Here is a 23414-nt window from a genome sequence, read left to right as displayed (position 1 = left end):
TCTAAGAAGCAGCACAGCAGGCATGTAGCAGATAATCCTACTCCTCTTTTCGGCAAGTTCAAGATGTTTCAGACATATTTGAAATAGGGGGAAACGAGTTCGATGTTAGGTAAAAGGATCAAATCAGAAAGTGATTTTTGCACCTTTGTGCATGAACAAAGAGGACCATTTGAAAATTTAAATCACTAGACAGGAGTGAAATGGTTGTGGAGAAGCCAATGGATTTTGAAGTATTAAGAGAATTGTAAAGGGAAAGATTTCTTAAAGATTTATATCTTGATTAGGGTGCTGAACTGGGTTGCCAATAGGGGCCAGACAGGTAATAACAGTTAAGTGAGTTATGGACAAGCTTTCTTTGCACATTAGAAATGCAGCAATAGAATGAAAACTTCATGTAACCATATAAATGAATCTCACAAACAAGGTGTTACGTAAAAGATGGCACATGTGCAGGAATATATTCTGAGTGATTCTATTTTCATAAAGTTCAAACAGAGCAAGTAATTGTATTAGCAGTTAGGATTGCATTTCCTTTGTGAGAATCGTAAACAGAAGAAGGCACAAAGGGGCTTCTACTTGCTGATAATGTTCTCTTTCTTGATCTGGGTGCTGGTTGCATAAATGAATTCAATTTATGAATATTTATTGAGTTGTAAACTTATGACTTGGGTCCTTTTATATATATATATATATATAAATATGTTTTATATTAAAACATATATATATGTTTTACTTTAATAAAAAGGTTAAAAAATATATACCAACAAATCTTCAAATCCACAAATTTATTTATTTATTTATTTATTTATTTATTTATTTATTTACTTTTTAAATTTTTTTTTATTTTTTTTTTCTTATTTATGTACTTTTTAAACTTGTAGCCTAAAGGCTTCCTTCCAGCCTTTAGAAGAAGCATGAATACTGGGGCACCTGGGTGGCTCACTTGGTTAAGTGTCTGCCTTCTGTTTGGGTCACAATCCCAGGGTCCAGGATCGAGGGTCTTCGGAAGGGCCCTGTGTTGGGCTCCTTGCCCAGTGGGGAGCCTGCTTGTTCCTCTTGCTCTACCCCTACCCTCACTCATGCTTGCTCTCTCTCAAATAAATAAGTAAAATGGAATCTCTGGGAGGCTCAGCAGTTTAGCACTTGCCTTCAGCCAGGGTGTGATCCTGGAGACCCGGGATCGAGTCCCACGTTAGGCTCCCTGCATGGAGCCTGCTTTTCCCTTTGCCTGTGTCTCTGCCTCTCTCTGTGTGTGTGTGTCTCTCATGAATAAATAAATAAAATCTTTAAAAATAAAAATAAATAAATAAATAAATAAATAAATAAATAAATAAATATAAATAAAATCTATAAGAAGAAGAAGAAGAAGGAAACATGAGTACTAAGAGTTGTTTCTTCCCCAAAGGAAAATTTGATATGCTATAACAGCAGACAGTGACTGGTACTAAGCCTTGGTATCAAAAGAAGCAACAAAGTGAGATAAGGACCATGAGAACTAGAGAAGTCTTGCCTTTCTACAGAGGACATCTGCTTTTATATTTTAGCAGATTTGTGCCATATGGTTGTGCGTGCTGAGGGCTACCAGGTTTTCTAATTTTTAAGTTAAGCTAGGAATCTTGATTTTTATTTTAACACTCCAAATATTCAGGCTTTTTTTTTTTTTTTTTTTTTTCAAATTTTCAGTTTTTGAGTAATCTTTTAAAGTACTGTGACACTAGAGGAAGCATAGCCACGGGTCAGATTAGACTTCCAGTTTGATCCCTTTGGTATAGGAGAGTTGCTTGATTTCTGGAGACTTCTGGGCTATCTCTGTTGATGTTGACAAAATTTGAGAAAGGAACATAAGGAACATACATGTACTTTTTACTTAATTAAATTTTGTATGTGATTTATGACGGTGTCAATGATAGTTTCATTTTCACCTTTGGTAGTCTAGAAAATGGGGTGTGATTTACATGTTCCAGCATCTCAAATTTGAAGACTGGTGGATTCTATGGCCTTCTTCATTTTCCAAGCTGCTTTGAACATGTGCTCTCTTTGATTCTCCCAAATGTCCATTTACTGGTTGCTTACAGTGTTCTCGGCACTATGCTAAATATTCAGAATTCATGTTCTCATTTAATGCTCAGATACAGTGATTGTCAACAGTTTGCTGGTGAGGAAATTGAAGCTTGCCTAAATTTATAACAAGTTAATGATAATTACGATTTGTAGGGCTCGAGCTCTTTTTTTTTTTTTTTTTTTTTAAAGATTTTTGTTTAAAAATTCATGAAAGACAGAGAGAAGAGGCAGAGGGAGAAGCAGACTCCACTTAGGGAGCCTGATGTGGGACTCAATTCGGGGATTCAGGGATCACGCCCTGAGCCAAAGGCAGACGCTCAACTGCTGAACCACCCAGGCATCCCATGTAGGGCCTGAACTCTTAACCACTAATCTGTCACTAATCACTAATCTTATCATCGTATCTAGAGATATAGATAGACCAAAAGACTTCCAGGCTCTATTCTACCTCAGACTGGGGCACAGAATCATAAGGGACTTGTCAGAACTAGGACAGCTGTTTAGGTTTGCTAGAGGGCTTTTGTTCTTGTCCTTATACTCTTTTCCCTCTACCCTGAAGGTCATTCAGGGAGTGAATTTCATTTTAGCAGGTTCCTCTAACAGTAGATTCTTTTCTGTCACATAGCAGTATAATTATCCTTTATTTGTGAGTATAATCTAAATAAAATCAACTTAATCTTAGATGATAAGGTGTAGCCCAAGCAAGAAGTGCACGGAAGTCTGATACACATACTGAATTAGCATTCTCGATGCTTAGGATAACAATGATGCAATGGTGCCTCTCCTCTCAGCTAGTGAATGACAGAGCCAGGCATTCATCCAAATATGCAGATGTTTTAGCCTTGTTTTAGGCAAAACTTCTGAATGACTGATACAATTTTCACTTTGAATTACATTCTTTGGTGCTACACAGTGACCAAGTATCAGCAAATAAATGCATAACTTTAAAAATAATTATTTCAATCTTGACCAATAGCAGCCCCAGTTGAAAGGGGGAAATATATATTTTACGGTTTGATTTATTCTTTTAGTGTACATATTTAAATTTTAATTGTTCCTTTTGAATTTTCTAGTTTTCTTCACTGAACAGTGATTAAGTTTCACAATTCTGTTTACTAGATGCAATTTAAGTGATCTCAATAATCAAAACAAAAATTAGTTTTGTCTCTTCCTCTTTCTCCTATTCAGCCTGGTCAGGAAATCATAAAATATTTAATGTAACATTTGAAATCCGAGAGTTGTAGAATTGTCTCTTGAAATAGGTTGGAATGTATCAGACAAAGCATTTCATTTGTACTTTTGCTTCGTAAATGTTTACAATAAAAATAGGAAGACAGCTTTATTGTATTTTTGCTAAATTCATTAGGACTTCTATTCAGTCTGTTAATTGTCCCCTCCTGTTGTGTGGTCCTAATGAAAAGAATCCATTTTTAACCAGCACCCTCCATTGTGGCCCTGACGTTTCCATGGAAATAAAATAGCTTGTTCTGACATTGTCTGCTGTACATATTTACAGCACATTAGGTAACACCTGGGCATTGAAATCTTGCAGTACAATAGGTTTTTATTTTTAAAGAACACCAGCAATACCATGTTCCCTTCACATTAGTTTCTTACCATTTTGGTGGATGAGCATGCAAGCAATAATTACCAATACTCGTCTTAGGTTGGCAGGTAGATGAGATTTTTCACTAATATATATTACATGATATAATATATAATATTCATATATAACAAGTAGAAATGTACTAGAATGCTCACAACATAACAGAACAGCTGATCTTAGTCTATTTTATTAAAACAAAAACATACATTCTTCACCCCAGAAGGTTTCCCGAACACATACGTGTAGTATCTGTATTCAACTTTGTGGCATTGCCTACCAGGTATCCGATGCTGCAATGAAAGCCAATGCTACAAAGATGAATAAGATATATTTCCCTGACCTCAGAGAGCTTAAATTCTAGAATGTCGAATGACAGATCTGAATAAAAATATATGGTAAGCATCTTCCAACTTGAGTAAACCCTGGACCTAGAAGTCTCTATCACATTTAGAGTCAGATGGAAGGTATAAAGATAAAATGTTGATGATCATCTTTCCTTTTAAAATATACTTTCTTAGGTGATTTCAGGCTGTGGCTTTGGATGGATACAGTTTGGAGGATCAGAGAAGCCATAATCCCTGCCATCTACACATTCATGCTTATCTCTCTGGGCTACTTGGCAATACACACATACCTTTCCTTTATCTTTCCCTTGCATACTACACAACAATTTCCAAACAATTATTTAATCTCTCAAATTTATATTCAATTCCCACATTGCGGCAGGCATGGTTACCTACTTTTCTGAGATTGTTTGACTCTCAGAAATCTCAGTTCTTACATCAACATTTCTACGCATCTTTATTCTTGACATATTTTCCTCCTGCTTCAGAAATAGAAATAATTTCCTATTCAAGGCTAATATTCTCCATCCATGATCCTGACTCGATTATCTCTAACCTCTTTCAGGCCCCAAAGCTCCCTTTGGCTGTGATAAGATTGTCTCTCATATTGTCACAGTAGCACTTGTAGCAGGATTTAAGGCAATTCCAAAGAATTCCCTATGCCTCTGGTAAGACTATGATTCCACAGCTTTGACACTGGCTAAAGCAGGATTTTAGGAAACCCCAGAGCTCCACATGCTTTTAGTAAGACTGTCACTCTCTATACCTATCACCAGCCAAACATTTCTCTTAGTATTACATAGTGTTGATGAGATCAGTCCCAAGAATCAAATGGACTCCTCACATTCCCTAAGAAACCATCAGGATTAATTTCATCATGCCCTACTTTGGGCACAAATTCCAGTTCAGGACCCTGGGGACATCCATCATGATTTTAACCTCACATGGCTCAGTATGTTCCCTAACCTGAATCAGTCTCCCTCCCTTCCGCGTTTATCTACCCTCTTCCACTGTGCTCTCTACAAAACTCCCTATATCTTTTGCTCTAGATAGTTCTTCACCTTTTATGCCAAATGAAGTCAGAGATCCTCTTAAAAAAAAAAACAGCTCTCTGGGTGGTGACATCTTTTCCTTCCATATTCTCCTGAGGCCAGGGGTAGTTGGATGTCTTCCATGTTTCTCATTGTCTCTTCCAAATCCCTGTCTGTCCCTTTTTTTGTCAGAACTCCCAGTTTGTTTGAAACAAATCACTATGATGTCCTCTACACTTCTTAAACACTCGCCCTCAAAACTCACTTATGTCTTATCATTCTCTGGAGGTTTTATTAATTCATTCATGATGTCTGTTATTTTTCTAGTATTTTGAATATTGAGATAAGCACTCTAACGCTCTGGATCCTCAGTTTCATGGCTGCTTTATCCCCAATGATTATGTCCTCTACTTGTCCTTAACCACCCATCCCTTGGGCATACTCTGAGCTCATCATTATGAAAAACTGCAGTTTCCACAAAATCTTGATTGCAAAGATTCTACTATCTCACTGCACTGCTAATATTTCTGGCTCACTTATTTCATTACGACTTCCACAATTCTTCTACCCTCTAAGTACCTCTGAGGCATGCCACCTTTTTAATCTACCAGTATAACTTCACAAATCTTCACTGTTCTTTTTATCTGGATTGCATTGAACTATTATTTTTATCACCTTGATACTCCCTTGAATTCACTTCAATTCTGTGGTGTCTCTCTTTTCCCATATTGCCTGGTAAGATGCAAACGCTGGGTAAGTCCTCCTTTTAGGCATAAGTGTGCCATTGCAGCCAAAGGCAGCTGGAGGAAAAACATAAATGCACTCACCGTATTCATTTTAAAATCATAATCACAAGTTTCATGTGTTTCCTCAGGACTGCCTAGCTCTCCTACTCCATTTTAAAAATCAATTCTCCTTCCGATTCTTTCAAAAGATTATTGCACATCTTTTCCCCTTTCCTTAGGGTTTCAGTATCCCTTTCACCTTCTCATTCTGAGTTGATGACTCTCTTCTTATAGCACTAAGAAAATAGAAATAATCACAAGACAAATACATTCTTTTTTTTCCACATGAAATCTGGCCACTCCATGCATCTGGACATATAATTATTGCCTATTTACCTTTTACCATGGATGAACTCTACATTTGTGCATTGGATTCCAGTCCTTCTGACTTACTGAAGTTAATCCCACAATTTTCTCTTTTCATTTTTTTTTTCTGTTCTGTTTTGTTTTAAGTGGTATTGCTGCATAACAGATCACTCCAAAATTTAGTGTCTTAAAACAAGCATTTTGTTATCTCTCATAGGTCCTGTGGATCATCATTTAGTAAGTGATCAGCTAGGTGGTTCTGGCCAAGGATCTCTAATGGGACTGTAGTCAGATCATGGCTGAAACTAGCGCAGATGGAGCAGAGTGTCGGGAGCAGCTGGGGATCGACCAAGTGTTTCTTTCACTTCAAATAGTCTCAAAACTATCACTCTGTGATATCTCTGCCTGGGTTGCTTTGGGTTTCCTTACAGCTCAGTAGCTTTAGGGCAGTCAAAACATTTACAAAGCAGTTTAGGGCTCTAGTGGGAGTGTCCGAGTAACCAGAGTACATTTCACTGTCTTTTCTATCCTGGCCTCAGGACTACAATATGCTTCACACAGCATCTATATGCTAATCCTTTTGATTATAAGACAGTCACAGACTATACAGATTTGTGAAGAAGGAACATAATCCCACTTCTTGATAAGAGGAGTGTTAAGGTCCCATTGCAGAATGGCATGAGGGAGGGGATATACTGCTGTAGCCGTTTTTGGAAAATGAGTCTGCCTCATAAGTTAGTGAATATTTTCTTTGCTACTAAGATATTACCATCCACACACAAATGTACTGCAAAAGCATCCATTAAAAAAAACAAAAAAAGAATCCTTATATCTCCATACCCCTGCCTGTATACCTTTACTCACTTTAGTTACAAATTTTTCTGAAGTTTTCCATTTCTCAACTTCTCATTTATTCCTTCAATGAAATCAGATTTCATTTCTACCTCTCCACTGAAATACTCTTGACAAAATCATCCATTTTTCAAGTCCAATGGTTAATTCTCATTTGACATCATGACTTCACAATATTTGATAAAATTCGTGATTCCCTACTTTTTTTTTAAGATTTTATTTATTTATGTATTTATGTATTTATGTATTTATTTATTTATTTATTTATTCATGAGAGACACACAGAGAGAGGCAGAGGAGAAGCAGGCTCCCCACTGGCAGGCCTGATGTGGGCTCAATCCCAGGACTCTGGGATCACAACTTGAGTCAAAGGCAGATGCTCAACCACTGAGCCACCCAGATGCCCTAGAATACCTTTCTTGTACACTTTTCCAAACTCCACTGTCTCTGAGTTTTCCTCACACTTTTATGGCAATTCCCTTTCCTCTCCTTTGTTTCCCTGATCTATTCCAGGTGGGAGTGCATCAAGATTCATTCCTCATCCCTTATCTAGTTCTCATTTACACCCATGCTCTAGATTATCTCCTCCAGGCCCTGGCTTTAAATTACATTTCTTAGTAGTAACAGTTCCAGTCTTAAACTCTCAGGGCACCTGAATCTGCTTCTCTCTCTGCCTCTCTGTGTGTCCCTCACGAATAAGTAAATAAATAAAATCTTATTAAAAAACAGGAAATACCTCTGTGCTCTGGATGAGTATGTCTGATTGTCTTCATCACATCCCCATTTGGTCATCCAATAGGCATATCAAATTTAATATGTCCAAAATAAAAACCTGTCACCACCCCATCCTTGCCTGTCAAGTATGCTAATTTCTCAGATTTCTTCATTTTATAAAATGGCACCATCATTTACCCAGGGGCTATGGAAACCTCTAGGAATCATCCCTGAGTTCTTTCTTGTCCTCATCCTTGATAGACTATTCACCCAAAACGCTTCCAGTTACACTTTTAAGATATACCGAGACTTTATAAAATCCCCATCATCTCCACTGCTGCCATCCTAACAAATTTATGTTAAGCAGACAGTAATTTATTAAAGTGGACAACAAATTTTCTCTATCCCAATTCTTTCCCCTCAATAACAAAAGTTATCTTTAAAAAACATAATTAAAATATGTTATTTTTTTTTGGCTCCTAATCTTTAAATGGCTTCTCCATGTATTGAAAATAAATGCAATGTCCTTATTATAACCCACATGTTTGCCTGTCCCCACCCACCTCTCCTCTCTCATTTCCAGCCACTTTCATCCTGTTTATACCTTTCTAGCCCATGTGGCCTTCTTGCTGTGCTTTAATCCTGGCAAAAGCCTTCTTTCCTCTGGATCTTTGAAATTAATTTTTTTTTTTTTTTCTGCCTTGAGCATTCCAATACACTTCCAGTCTCTTTTACTGTCTTCACTATTTTCTAGATTCTTCAAAGATCATAGAAAGGATGGATTCTTTCAGTATCTAGGGAAGGTAGTTATATGGGTCATAAGACTGAAATTCTTTCAGGGGGAAACTTCATCTTACTACACATTAAAATCAGTCATGTAACTTTTTCTAAAGTACAGAATTTTAGGTTCTACCCTAGGTATACTGAATCATTACCTTCGAAGGTAGGTCCTCAGAGCTATATTTAAACATTTCCTCCAGTGTTTCTTCTGTTGGCCAGTCCGTGGGGTAGCATTGGGGAACCATTAGTAAAAGCCTAAGGTGTTTAAGGTCTCCTTTGGTGATGTCACATATCTTGACATCACCTCTTACTATTGTTTTTCTTATATTTCCTATTCCAACAAATGTTCTCCTGGAAAATTTTTTTAAAAAAAGGCAATAAAATAGGATATGAGACTAATATTCTTTCTGATATTCATTAGTAGTAAGCCATTCACCAACTTCAGTAAGTACCTTCTCTTTCATAATAGCATGTAAAATGAGAAATACTTGTTTTGCCATAAGACATTTAAAAAATCTCAACTTTTGTGAATTTTTCTTTGTTTCTGATGTAACACATCATTTGGGTGCGTTAATCATGCATATTATATATATATTGCTCTTAAAGATCAAAGTTTGAATGTTTCCATGTATTGGTACATCTGTTTCTTCAGATAGGTATGTTTCTTCTTTTTACCTAACCAGTTTACAGTGGTTTCCATAGTTGTTTCTTGGTCTTATATGTCCCCTAATTCTTTCTAACATTTCAGACTGCCAGGCCATGAAAACATTCTTGCTTCTTTGATTGAAAGAAAAATCTGTTCTACCTCAATTTGGGACAGTGTGTTCAACTTTTCTGCACACAAGAACCCCTTTATAGCATCAACCTACTTAATACACATCATGTTGTAATGGTTATATTTTTACTGTCTGTTAGTTGAGAAAGTCCAAATATGTCTATGCACTCATGGATCCAATTGCTGCATACCTGTTATGGGTCTTTTAGAAATTGAGATATGAGAGACATAGCTAGGGTTATGGAGAGTATATGTTAAGATAATTGAAACATGCCAGTACCTCTGGATGCTTACAGGGTTTCCCCAAAATCATAAAATTGAAAATGGAAACACTACTTTCTGTATAAATGACTTAGTATGTATTGTCCCCAAAGAAAATGTTGATAAAACCTGGGAAAAGAACTATGTTCAATTTTAAGTAAGTTGTCCTAATATCTATCCATCAGCCTCTTTAATGGAATTCTTGAAATTGCTTTTCTTTGACCATCTATACGGAAAGGAACAAGGTGAGGATAGAGCATCTGGTAGGACCTGTTAAGCGGTGGGTCTTAAGTTTGTCCACATAACTGCATCAAATAAAGGAGTAGAAACAAGAGGCATGGCTGGGCATCAATAGAGGAGGCTAGTTTTGGCCAAGTCTGCTTATCATATGAACGTGGGAGTCAGTAGATTAGAGAGAAAAAGCTTAATTAGGTTTGTGACTTCTAAACATGGTAATACTGCTCACAAATATTTGTCATCCAAGAAATGTCCCAGGTAATAAGTAACTAGCTTAACAAATGTGGCAGCCCTGTTTTCTGGCCACTACAGTACTCCTCTTTCTAGCTTCATTCTATCTAGTCAGGCTTTATGACTCTATTTCTATCCAATGAATTATGAGTGGCTGTCAGCTAAGTGGAGCTCCCTGGGATGCTTTTAAATTCCTGATAAAATATGACATATTTACCAGGCATGCTGCTATACCTCTGGTCCTTTCACTTCCTCCTCCCTGAAAATGCATATGTACTCTCTGAAGTCTGGCAGTCATCTTGCAATTATGAGGCCCCAAACCAATGTTTTAATGATGGAAAAGCAGAAAAATAGGAAGCTTTTGGTTTCTTGTTGAAAAGAAGAACCAGTGACAGCCACGATTAACGTGTAGACTTCTAGTAATATATGAATAATGAATCTACATTGGTTTAAACTACTGTTCGTTGGATGTTATCTGGAGAACAAATTCCTAAGGGATGCAATCTTCCTACCTTATAGTTCCTACCTATAGTGGGTGGAACAAAGTAGGAAAGGGATGGAGGTAGAATCTGGTAAAAGTTACTGCTCCTATAGAAACTCTACCCACAATTGGCAAACAAGTTGTGGCTATATCTTATTTTTCCAAACCACATTCTTAAGTATGCAAATAATCATGGTATCTTTGTTTTTATTTCCTATAACACACAGTACAATGCTTTGCAGTGCTTTATTCCTTTCTTTTTTTTTCTACCTGTGCAGATTGGAAAAAGAACTCTATTGATAATATGTTCTGCATGCCAGGTATTATAATAGGGATAGAAAGAAAACAGTGGTAGCTCCTGCCTGAAGGAATTTCACGACTTAGTGGAAGAAACACACAAGAGTGTGCATACCTGTGACATGTCATTATAAATACATAAAAAGGGGAAGAGTGGAAAAGAAAGGAGCTCTAATGCACAAGCAAGGAGGGTTATAATGATTTCCAGATTTTTTGCAGGAAGTTACAAAGTTAGGAAAATTTCTTTTGTAATGTATATATAAAGGGATTAGACTATTTTTGGTGTGATGTGTCTTCATGAATTGGGATAAACTGCTAAAAAATCCCTCAAGGGTAGAATAAATCTATTTGACAGGAGAAGTGATATTCATGGATCTTGTCAATATATATATTTTCTGAAGCATTCCAATCTTTTTTTTATGTGTATGTGTTATGAAATTTATGTCATGTTGTATCATATGGTACGTATTGTTCTATAACCTGCCTGTTCATTAAGCTATTTCTCATAAACATAATTTCATGATAAAACATAGATATGTGCCTATTATCATTCATAACAACTATAGATGATTTCATAATATAAATATATGAGCAATATATTTAATGTATTCATTTATTATATATTAAGGTTGTTTAAAATTATTTGAATTAAACATCTTTGTACCTAAAATGTGTACTCTTGCCCAATTTTTTGACTGGGGCTTGGGAAGAAAAGAATTTGCAGCAGTTCTGTACCAATCCACTTTCTCCTGGAGATGTCCAGACACAAAGAATTACTGCATTAAATCTTCTGGCAAACATGCTAATGACCTCCTGGGAAACATGCTAATGACCTCCTGGTAAACATACAAATGACCTGAGAAACCCACTCTTGATATTTACTAGCAGAAGGATAATGGCAACTTCTTGTCTATGAAAAGATCTTTAGCAGGAAAAAAACTATTCAGTTGAAGCTGTTTATTGTGAATAATTCTGCAACTTATAAATTTATGGGGGATGGCTAGCTGAGGAAGATCACATAAGCTGTAATTAATGTAAAATAGTCCAAATGGCTTCTTCTGTGTGAGTGATGTTCATGCATACATTGCTCAACTGCTTTATCTGTTAACCTGGAACAAAACAATGTCCTGTTGTGGAAGAAGAAAGTCATTTTTTATTGGAAGCTGTACCTGAGGGTCTCAGAGTCCTCCAAGGAGAAAATTTCCTCCTGTATCATTTAGATCATTGGTAAAGTTTGATATTGGGTCAAATCCAAGATTTATGTAGCTTGATTTGACAGTATGATCTTTATGTCACCACAGATAAATTCTAGAAGTACCATTTGTGGGTGAAGGGGAATGTATTATTTTAGGAACTGTGGACCATACAACTGGTCTATTGAACAGTCTGAACTTGATATGGTCAAGTTACCTTGTTCTATGCTCTCTCAGATTTCTTTTTTTCATTATTTAGGGACATCTTGGACAGTCCCCTCAACTCTCCTGTTACATGCAGATATATAAGAAAGTCAAGCCCAATTGCATATCCAATTCATTGCGCATCTCCTCTCCTCCAAGTGGTAGCGAGGCTTGGGGAACTTGGAGTACAGATGAAACAAAGTCTGCTCCTAAGACATCTACTCTACCTCTATTTATTTTCCCTCTTATGCATCTTTTCATTCCCAGCTAGTAGAATGGAGAGATATGATAAAAAGAAAAAAATAGAGAAAATATTTTCTACTTATAGGTTTCTGCTAGGTCATCTCTTAGATATGCTGGCTGTTGCTTCTCTTGTGGCAGGTGTTGATAGGCAGGCTCTCTTGGGGTGTTTGTATGATTCCAGAAGGGGAATTTCAGTGCTCAGTTCTTTGACATGTGATGTCTGCTCCATTGATAGCTCCATAGAACACATCTCAGGTCCACCTTCTGTTGTCAACACAGCCTTTTATTTCTGGTTTACCTTTGCTTATCTATCTTCATGACTTCAGGCAACCAAGATATTTCCAAATTTTGTTGCTTTCTGTAACGTCCACTTTCTCTAAGACAAAGCTGGCTGGAGTACAGACTACACCACTCTATCCCTCTTCTGTTCTACATTCTCTCTCAACTCCCTGTTTCCACTTCTGCTCAAATATTCCTATGTACAGATCATTCAATCTGCTGCATGACAAGATCCTGAACTAATGAATGAGATGCCAGTTTCTTTAATTGATTCTCTCAGAGGTTCATTATTTGGCTTCAGGGAATGAGCAATGCATAGCTCTTTCTTAGATTAAATACTCAAGATACCCTCTGCTTCCTGGTCTCCTATGTTTATCAAACAGGAAGAAAGTTGGGCTTGTATGAAGGATAATTGTTTACTTCTTAATGAGTACTAAAAAAGTACCTGGCCCACCAACTCTTTTTGGTATTTATTGCTCTTGATTTTGTGTCATCGATCTCAATTCTTCAGATATCAGGAAAAATCTTATTTAATGTCCTTACTCAAATGAATAAATTATCTTCCCAAAAGTTACTACTTGTCTGTGTATCTAACCATCCTTATGAGAATTGCTTACCAACAATGAATATTATCATTCATATAACTTTTACTCATCAGATAGTTCTAGACCTTCCTTTATTGATGTTTCTTTTTTTTTTTTTTTAAAGATTCTATTTATTTATTCATGAGTGACACACACACACACACACAGAGGGAAAGACAAAGGCAGAGAGAAAAGTAGGCTCCATGCAGGAAGCCCTACGTGGGACTTGATCCTACGACTCCAGGATCATGCCCTGGGCCAAAGGCAGATGCTCAACCGCTGAGCCACCCAGGTGTCCCTATTGATGTTTCAATCGGAATTTCTTCAGTTAGGTTAAGTTTTTAAAAATGTGTTCATTGGCCATTTGTGTTTCTTGTGTAAATAGCATGCTCATGAACTTTAGCCCATTTTTCTAATGGATTATTCAGACTTTGAGTACTGATTTGTATTTCTATTTATATTGAAGATACTGAACATTTATTGCTGTGTAGGCTGTGGGTTTTCTTTCAAAGTTTGGTCTTTGCCGTTTCACTCTGTTAGTGATATTTTTTCCTTTTACCTTTACCATATTTTTCATTTTTATGTAAACTATCAAACTCTATATGTTTTATCCTTTGAAATAAATAATTAAAAGTAATTTCTCATTCTAATACATTTATGATTTCTTTTTGTTATTGGAATATTTAATCCATTTTGAAATCATTTTGGAAAAACTGTGATATGAGAACCTACCACAATATATTTTTTTGGCTTTTTAAGTTTTTATTGTAAATCTAGTTAGTTAACATACAATGTTATATTAGTTCCAGGAGTACAATGTGGTGATTCAACAGTTCCATACATTCACCTGGTGCTCATCACAACAAATGCACTCCTTAATCCCCATCACTTATTTAACCCATCCATCCCCCACCTCCCCTCTGGTAACCATCAATTTGTTCTTTATAATTATGAGTCTGTTTCTTGATTTATTTATTTTTCTTTTTCTCTTTTTTCCCTTTGCTCATTTGTTTTTATTGTTAAATTCCACATATAAGTGAAATCATATCGTAGTCTTTCTCTGACTTATTTTGCTTAGCATAATACTCTCTGGCTCTATCCACATCATTGCAAATGTCAGGATTTCATTCTTTTTTATGCCTGAATGTTATTCCATTGTATATAAATACCGATATCTCCCTTGTCCATTCATCATTTGCTGGATACTTGGGCTTTATCCTCAATTTGGCTATTGTAGATAATACTGCTATAAACATTGGGGTGCATGTATCCCTTTGCATTAGTATTTTTGTATTCTTTTGGTAAATACCTATTGCTAGATTATAGGGTAGTTCTATATTTAAGCTTTTTGAGGAACATCCATACTGTTTTTCAGAGTGGCTGCACCAGTGTTATTCCTACCAACAGTGTACAAGTGTTACTTTTTCTCCACATCCTTACCAACACCTGTTCTTCTTCCTTCTTTCTTTCTTTCTTTCTTTCTTTTCTTCTTCTTCGTTTTAGTCGTGCATGCACGTGATGTAGGGCTGGCGGATGCGGAGGCGGAGTTCGCTTGTCTGTCTATCGTTCTTCTTGTTTTCGTTCGGTTCTTTCGTAGGTCTTTTGTCGTTCTTCTTTGTTTGATTCTTTCTTTCTTTTTCTATTTTTTTTCTTTCTGTTCTTTCTTCTTTCTGTCTTTCTTTCTGTCTTTACTTCGTTCTTCTTTCTTTTTTCTTCTTTCTTCTTTGTTCTGTCTTCTTTCTTTCTTCCTTTCTTTCTTTCTTCTCTTTCTTCTTTCGATCTTATTTATTTGACAGAGAGAGAGAGCGAGCAAGAGAGCACAAGCAGGGGGAGTGACAGAGGCAGGGGAGAAGCACGATTCTGCCAAGGGTTGGATCCCAGGATTCTGGGATCATGACCTGAATTGGTTGAGCAGATGCTCAACCCACTGAGCCACCCAGGCACCCTAATACCTGTTATTTCTTGTGTTGTTGGTTTTAGCCATTCTGACAGGTGTGAGGTGCCACTACATTTTTCAATGTTCTCAATACCATTTATTTTTTAAATTCACCTCTCTTCACTGGCATAAGGAATTATTTTATACATTTGCTTATTCTGTTTATTTACTTAATCTATTTACTAATCCATTTATTTACTCAGGTTTTAATATATCATATGATAAGTCTTCTTACGTTATTTTTACTCCCCCAATTTTTCTATCAACTATCCCAAGCATTTACATCTCATGATGAATGGTATACCTTTTCCAATTTTCTCATTCCAAAAAGTCTCTTTCTTTCTACTCTCCCTCTTTCCCTCACTCTCTCCCTTCCTCCCCTCTTTCTCAATAATGAACAGCATCAGGCTGTTTTACTTACATGCTCAAATAATTAGCACTAGAAACATGTTTATTAATTTGTTAATGTCTAGTCTTTTTTTTTTTAATGTCTAGTCTTTAATGAATAATCTTCCTTTACTTTTCATATAATTATTGCATTTTTCTTTTTTTAACATATTGAATTGAATGCCCAGTTCAATTGTTTTTATTCCTTTTTTCTTTAATTATAAAGCAGACAGCACTAGCTTTGGCTATAACCTTAAGGCTTAGTATATAATCATTCTATTTTTACTAATTTCTAGGTAGCCTATAATTTTGTTTTCATTTTCTCTTTACCAAAGAATACAAAAATTTTTCTAACTGCTTAGTCTTTAAAAAAACTATTAATCAGATATGAATATCACTTTGTAGTCAGGGTATGGTTTGTAATATGAGTCCTTTCAGGGATTTATTTTTTTCTTCAGCACCAGTTCTGCTTGTTATTTTTTTTCCCCAGTATAGGTGGTTTATATTTTTTATTACATTTTTAAACCTCCTTATAATGTTTTTTTATTTCATCCTCTTCCAATTTCTTCTAATATTATTGCCTTTCCAACTGAAAAAGTTCCTTTCTCTTAATTTTCTCTCTCATATATAGTAGTTACATTTTGCAAAATTAGAAATTAGTCTCAGGAATTTTCTTCTTGTATATGAAGCTACTTCAAAAGGTATGTCTTCCTAGGTCTTCTAACTGCTCTTATTAGATATAGAGAATAAAAGCCATGTTTTATGGATAGTTCAGGGCTTGGGTTTCATGGTCATGAAAAGATGTAGAAAGAAATAAGAAAATATTTTTCTACTCTCCTCAGGTCATCTGTTTCACTTAGGATATTATGGTGTTCCATGACTTGTAGACGGATTTCTTTAATCAGATACACAGGCTTTAAAATAAAATAAAGAAGTCCTTTCTAAATTTTGACATTAGTTGGTTGGCAGTATTAATTTAAGTTATTGCAAAAACTTACCCTTTTTTTGGATTGAAGCAGAAGGGTAAGGTACAATACCTAGCAAAAAAAAAAAAAGAAAAGGACACTTTCCATAATACAGTATAATTATTATTAGTTTTCCACAAAAGACTGTTCATGTTTGCATTTTAGCACCTTGTAAAGTCTTTAGTATATACCATGTCCTTGATATATATTTAACGAATAAGTGATCTCTGATTGCAGAGAAATTTAAAAAGCAAATAATATTTTAAATTGTTTTGGTGAACTAAGATTTTTTTTAAACCAATTTCTTTGTTTTTTTTAACGATTTTATTTATTTATTCATGAGAGACACAGAGAGAGAGAGAGGCAGAGACATAGGCAGAAGGATAAGGAGGCTCCCTGCAGGAACCCCTATGTGGGACTGGATCCTGGGATTCCAGGATCATACCCTGGGCCAAAGGACAGACGCTCAACCGCTGAGCCACCCAGGCATCCTGGTGAACTAAATTTCAAAATTATACTGCATGTGAATTAAAAAATTAAGCAGATAGTCTAGAAGTAAAATATACTTAGAAGTTTGTTTTTCAGGTACTAGGATTATCCAAGCATATAAAATTTCCAGTGGCATAAATGATTTCACCTGTTCCTAATTTAAGGGAATTTTTTATGGGGTTGCCTATGAGATTTTTAGAATTTGCCTGCAATATCTGTCACTTCTTTTTAGTCTTTCTGTGTTATGGACATGTTTTTGTTTGGTAATAAATAGCAGAAAGTTGAAAAAACAATTAAATGAAGCAGATTTTTTTTTTTCACAGAATATTTCATTTCCTTTTAGTACTTCAAGAGAACAATTTTGCCCCTTTCTTCTAAGAGATTGAACAGAGGTTGATCTGTGTAGACCTTATGCTTCAAACTAAGGACCATGGAAATCAGGAACCAACTCCCAAGCTGAAGTAGAAAGGCTTCTTCTTCTACTTCTTTTTTTTTTGTTGTTGTTAAGATTATTTATTTATTTATTTATTTATTTATTTATTTATTTATTTATGAGAGACACAGAGAGAGAGAGAGAGGCAGAGACACAGACAGGTAGAGGAGCAGGCTCCATGCAGAGGGCCCAATGCAGGACTGGAGTCCGAGACTCCAGGATCATGCCCTGGGCAGAAGGCAGGCCCTAAACCACTGAGCCACCCAAGAATCCCCAGAAAGGCTTCTTAAGTAGGGTTGAGCAACTCCTTAGTCAGGTAGTATTTCTCTTATTTTGCAAAGAAAACATCAGGCATCTTATACAATGCTGGGTATTGTGAAGGTGTGAAATACAAACATTAGCCTTGAATAGAAGACTCATTCAGTAAGTTGGAGAGTGAAGATTTGTTACCATGAATTTCTAATAAAGTATTAGAAATGTGAGCAAAGGAAACCTTCATTATGTGAGACCCTAAATTCTATCCAGCTGACTCACAGGTGGTACTTTCAAAGCTTCTGCTGCATTGTTGAGTATGCAGTCTTGACTGGAGTTTGAGCAAAGGGACTGTAAGGAATCTTTACTTTCCTTTAGTCTTATTTTTTTTTTCATTTCCTGGCAGAGCAGAGGACAGAAAAAAAAAAAGAGAGAGAGAAAAATGGGAGAAGAAAAATAGGAGGAAATGTTCAAGCAACATAGGATGACAAAGTGAACTTTTAAGTACAGCACTATTTAATATTGAATTTTAATTATTATTTTGCATTTCTTCCTTGTAAATGCTTTTCATCTGTAATTACTTTTATACATATGCTAGGCACATGAATATTTTCTTTGATCTGCTTTTATGGAAACATAATAAAAAAATAGTGTTTCAAGTTTGAGTCCCTAGTGGGACAGAGATAAAGGAGAGTAAAAGACATAGTAGAGGACAAAACTCCAGCACAAAAGGAAGTCAGGGGCAAAGAAGGGGAACCAGAAGTGATCAGAGATTGAACCACAAATTGACAGAGATTTTATGGAAGGCATTGCACTTTCTACGGGTCATGGAAAGTAGAATATTATCCGGATCTAAGCTGGGAAGAAAACCACAGCTGATATTTAGATAACATAATAGGAAAAGGAAAAATTTGTGCGGCATACATTGTAAGTCAACTGGGAAAGTAAAATAGGCAAATAACTGGGAATTTCAGTAAAGAAAGTCGTGAGACCTTAGCTGGGGCTTAGAGGTGATTTGGATACTAAAAGATGGCACAGAGTTAAACTCTAAACATGAAAAACATAAAGGCATCTCTAATTTGTACCAAAAATATCACAATTTAGACAAATAAATGAGGTAACCGGTGGTTTGCAAATAGAGATGGATCCTTAACTATAATGGTTTGACTTTTTATTTTTTTTTCTGACTTATGATGGTGAGAAAGTGATATACATTCAGTAGAAATCATACTTCAAATTTGGAATTTTGATTTCTTTCTGGGCTAATGATAAGCAGTATGATGCTTCCTTGTAATGAATGCTGTGCAGTGGTAGCTGCAGGTGCGTGTCAGCCACAGATCATGAAGGTCAACAACCAGTACAGTTACAACCATTTGTACCCATATAGCCATTCTGTTTTTCACCATCAGTATTCTATTCAATGAATTACATGATATATTCAACACTTAATTTAAAATAGGTCTCGTGCTAGATGATTTTAGCCCAACAGTAGGCTAATACAAGTGTTAGCATACTTAAAGTAGGCTAGGCTAAGTTACGAGGTTCAGTAGATTAGATGGATTAAATGCATTTTTGACTTATGATATTTTCAAATTAAAATGGGTTTATCGGGACATAATCCTATCGTAAGTCAAGGAAGATCCGTAAAATGAAATTCAGAGTTGATTTATGGGCATTTAATGTCATTTGTAGCCTAGGGAATATGATTAGAAGAATATCAGAATACTTCTTGTCTTCCCATCACAGATGACTCAAATTCTAGTTAGAGATTAAAAATTATTATCAGGTCTCATAAGTGACATCTCTATTTTCTGTCTTTAGAACCAATTGAGAAATGGATGTGAGTTAGAGAGATAGAGAACAGAGTAGGTCTTACCGATATAATTGCAGTCCAATATGGGCTGGATGGATCTGATACTACTCCCTGTCTTCTTATTCCAGGCCTTGAGGAATAGACACCATTACCTGGGGACACATTGCCTTTCTACTTACCTAGGGATAATAGGGCAGGTGTGTGAAATCCCTTTTGTTTAGGGCTTGTGATGGATTAGCACAACCCAGCCTGCCAAGTGTCACATTCTACCCCTATAGAGAGGAGTAGGGGACAAGCAAGAAGTCAGGAATATTTAGATAAGATCCTTTCTCATGGAAAACAGAAAAATATCGAATAAATCTCCCAACTTCAACCCCTAAATATTTTATCCCTCTTGAACTCTATATAATCTTTGCAGGAATAAAACATGCAGTTGTTATATCACTCAGTCATACATTGCTGTCAGTTACTTTGTCAGTTCCTTTCCAGGGTGGTCCTTGCTGATGCCCAGCAAGCATACTGCAACTTCTGTAGTGTGTTTGTACCAGCAGCCAGACACCATTCTCTGTCTGGTTCTAAAACGCTGCTCCTACTCTTGTTCCATGAATCTCACCTTCTGTCCTACTGCATTCAGCTTTCCTGACTCCTCTCTTGTCATGGTGCCACCCATATTGGGGGACATCTTCTCATCTGGTGTATTTAACAGTTAAAAAAACTTAGGTAAGCAGAGAGAACATGAACTCACTGGAGATAGAATTTCTATCATGAGAAAGGCATTGACAGGAAAAATGGGAAAGAAACTGGAAGATGAGATGAGAGAGATTCTGCTGCAAGCTCCTACTTAATTGGCCTCATGGCCAATGTTTATGACATTAAATTATTTTGATTTGAAATCCAGATAGATGAGAACCCCATGAAAAAATTAAAAGTGTGATGATAAGGATAACATGAATATGCTTCATTCTAGGTATCAGTTATTGTGAATAATGGACAGTCAATAACTGTGAACAAAATGGTTTAATATGAAAATATGCAAACTTAGCAGATATATCTATATCTATATCTATCTATATCTATATCTATATCAATATCTAATTTATCGTTTTCTTTTTTCAAATGTAAGTAGGCTGAGAAGATCCATGAGCCTATTTACCTAACATAGAATTCTGGAATAATACACTTTTCAACTTTTTTCTTCTAATGTCATTAAAATGATTATGTATTTGTGTTCACTGTGATACTATTAATGACTTGAGCAATAAGATATTTATATAAAGAAGTGAACACAGAGAGAAAGAGAGTGGGAGAGAAAGGAAATGTTGAGGGAAACTGCTTTCTTTTTTTTTTTAAATATTTGAGCTGAAAGTATTCTATATGTTACAGCTTTCTCTATCATATACAAATGCAGACTGTCCTACATTTGCAAACTCATCTCCTCTTGGAGGTTTGGCTGGTATTTTCATTTCATTTTAGTTGGGCATTAGCTTGAGCCATCTGCTGCCAGGGTTTCCCAGTGGTCTACAGCCATGACAATGTTTGTAGTTATGCTTCAGGGATTCTTTAAAAACATTTTGTTTCTAATCTCTGTTTGTAGGTACCCTACTTTGCTCCTCATCATATGCTGTTTGGATATCCTGTGCACATCTATCCTGTGCACTGCTTCAACTCAGTAGATCAACAAAGTAGTCCATGTTGATTGAGCTCCAATTAAGTGCAAAACACAGAGAGGTGGCTATATTGTATTTAGTCTCAAGGTAGGTTGACTGGGTGCATTCCAGATCTTCCTTCTTGCTAATTCTAACTTGCCATTTAACAGTAAGTAGAACTTTTAGATGTTGCTAATGAACGGTTCAAAACAGAATGGTTTATCTAGAAGAGATATATGAAAATTATAGAAAATAATTAAACATAAGATTTTTCTTTTCCTAGAAAAAGCAGAAGAGTGCTTTGATGAGAGTCAGAATTATCAAAACTATTATGGTAGTGAAGTGAACCTAATCCTTTTCCATTTCAAGTTTTTCCAAATTATGTTAAGGCTAGATAATTATGATGAGCTTATGGCTTAAGTATGCAAAAAGCACATCATAATTATGATTTGTGGTATAAAGATAAATAATAAACATTTAGATAGCCTACTATTAGGATGTGTTTTCTTAAAGTTTTGTATGAGTTAACTTTCTTGGGTGTTACAGACAGACCAATAATTAAAGATGTTTTGATATCTTTTATTGATCTCAAATTTCATCTATATGGCATAGAGTTAAGATCAGATGTCAGAACCTGACACATATGCATCGATACTGCCTCTAATACTCAATAACCTTGGCAAAGTCACTTCAAGTTTCTAAACCTTATCTGTAAAATGGGAATAATAGTACCATCACCTCATTCAATTGTTTTGAAGCTTTCATCAGACAATATAAGTGCTTCATATAGTTCTTGACGCATAAATGTTAGGTACTGTCCCTATGGATATTATTCTTACCTTTTTAAAAAATTACCATAAAAACAATAATAGATACATAAGCACATCATGCCAAGTAGTCAAAGTGAACAGATTAAAAAATAAGCACTATTCATTACAAAATGACTGATAACCTTCAGATGAGGGTCAGATAATGCCTGAAGCTGTTAGTGACAATAAGAGTGGTGATAAAAGGCACCTGGGTGGTTAAGTCCGTTAAGCGACTGTCTTTGCCCCAGGTCATGATCTCAGCGTCCTGGAATCAAGCCCCATGTCAGGCTTCCTGCTCAGCAGGAGTGCTTCTTCTTCTCCCTCTATTCTTACCCCACCCCATATTCTCTCTCTCTCTCTCTCTCAAATAAGGTCTTAAAAAAAAAAAGAGTGGAAGTGAAAAGAGCAAACTCTCTGCTCTTGGAAAGGTTATTAAGCCTTGGTCGCCTCAATTTTTCATGTGAGACTAATTATAGCTTTATCTCATATATTTATATGACAATGTGGTGGCTAATATATGTAAATCAGTTATGGATGTCATAATGTTTGGCACATGGTAGGTGTCAGAACATGCGGCATCACCATGATCATTACTGGCGTCATTATCACCAGGCTCAATCTTGTGAATGAGGCATCTTTTTAATTGACTTAAACTTTCATAGGACACTCGATAGAGATTTTGAAGTGCCCCTCATGTTTCTCCTTCTATATTCTGAGCCAGTTGAAGGGGACGATCGAAACAACAGCTTTATAACTAATAAAGCTAGGTTGGACGATCCTACTTAAACGTGCAACTGAAATCAGGATTTCTGCTCTTTGCCCAGCGGAATCGACCTCTCCACTCTACAGTCCAGATTTCTTTCCTTTGTCGGCAGAGCCTACTCTAATAGACTTATCACGTGGAGCAGAGCAGAGTGTTTGTATGCAGAGGCAAGCTAGAGGGAGGGGAGAGTGCATCAAGAGGAGTTTGAGCTACACCTCGAGAGTTTCTGAGCTTTTTCTCAGTCTCATCCCTAAAATGAACCATTCTTCTTCTCCAGTAAAAATATGAATGAGAGAATGTGGATATCTTTCCCCTAAATCCATTCCCTCTTGGGGAGGGCAGTGTAAATTCCTCCTTCTCAGTGAGATTGCAAGATGTAAGGAGGTAAAGCCACACCTATCAATCTGGACTGACATGACACACTTTAGACCCAGCAAGCCTCTCCTAACCCTACTTTTTTTCTGGATCATTAAATAAGACTTAAATTTCTTGTGCTTGAAAATTTACTATCTGGAAAATGGGGTTTTGATGGACAGCACTTCTCTCTTGCCGCAATAGTTTGAAGATTAAGGAATATAACTGCCTTGGAGATGCTCCAAGAACTTCACATAAAAGGGGCCATTATGTTCAGGTATCATGGACTAGATTATGGGTCTT

General features: G+C 36.1%; 1 long non-coding RNA gene across 1 annotated transcript in view; it reads left to right on the top strand.

Annotated features, from left to right (window-relative positions):
• The window catches only part of LOC119864221, a 48247-nt gene extending 26960 nt beyond the window's left edge, over positions 1 to 21287 (top strand). The window contains exon 3 of the long non-coding RNA XR_005368400.1: positions 21134 to 21287. This is a non-coding gene — a long non-coding RNA (uncharacterized LOC119864221). The remainder of the gene's footprint in view (positions 1 to 21133) is intronic.
• Positions 21288 to 23414: the final 2127 nt, after the last annotated feature.

Source organism: Canis lupus, chromosome 13, assembly GCF_011100685.1.
Source record: "Canis lupus familiaris isolate Mischka breed German Shepherd chromosome 13, alternate assembly UU_Cfam_GSD_1.0, whole genome shotgun sequence".
Lineage (NCBI taxonomy): Eukaryota > Metazoa > Chordata > Mammalia > Carnivora > Canidae > Canis > Canis lupus.
Note: the sequence above shows the minus strand (reverse complement) of the source record. Positions and strands in the feature narration are given on the sequence as shown.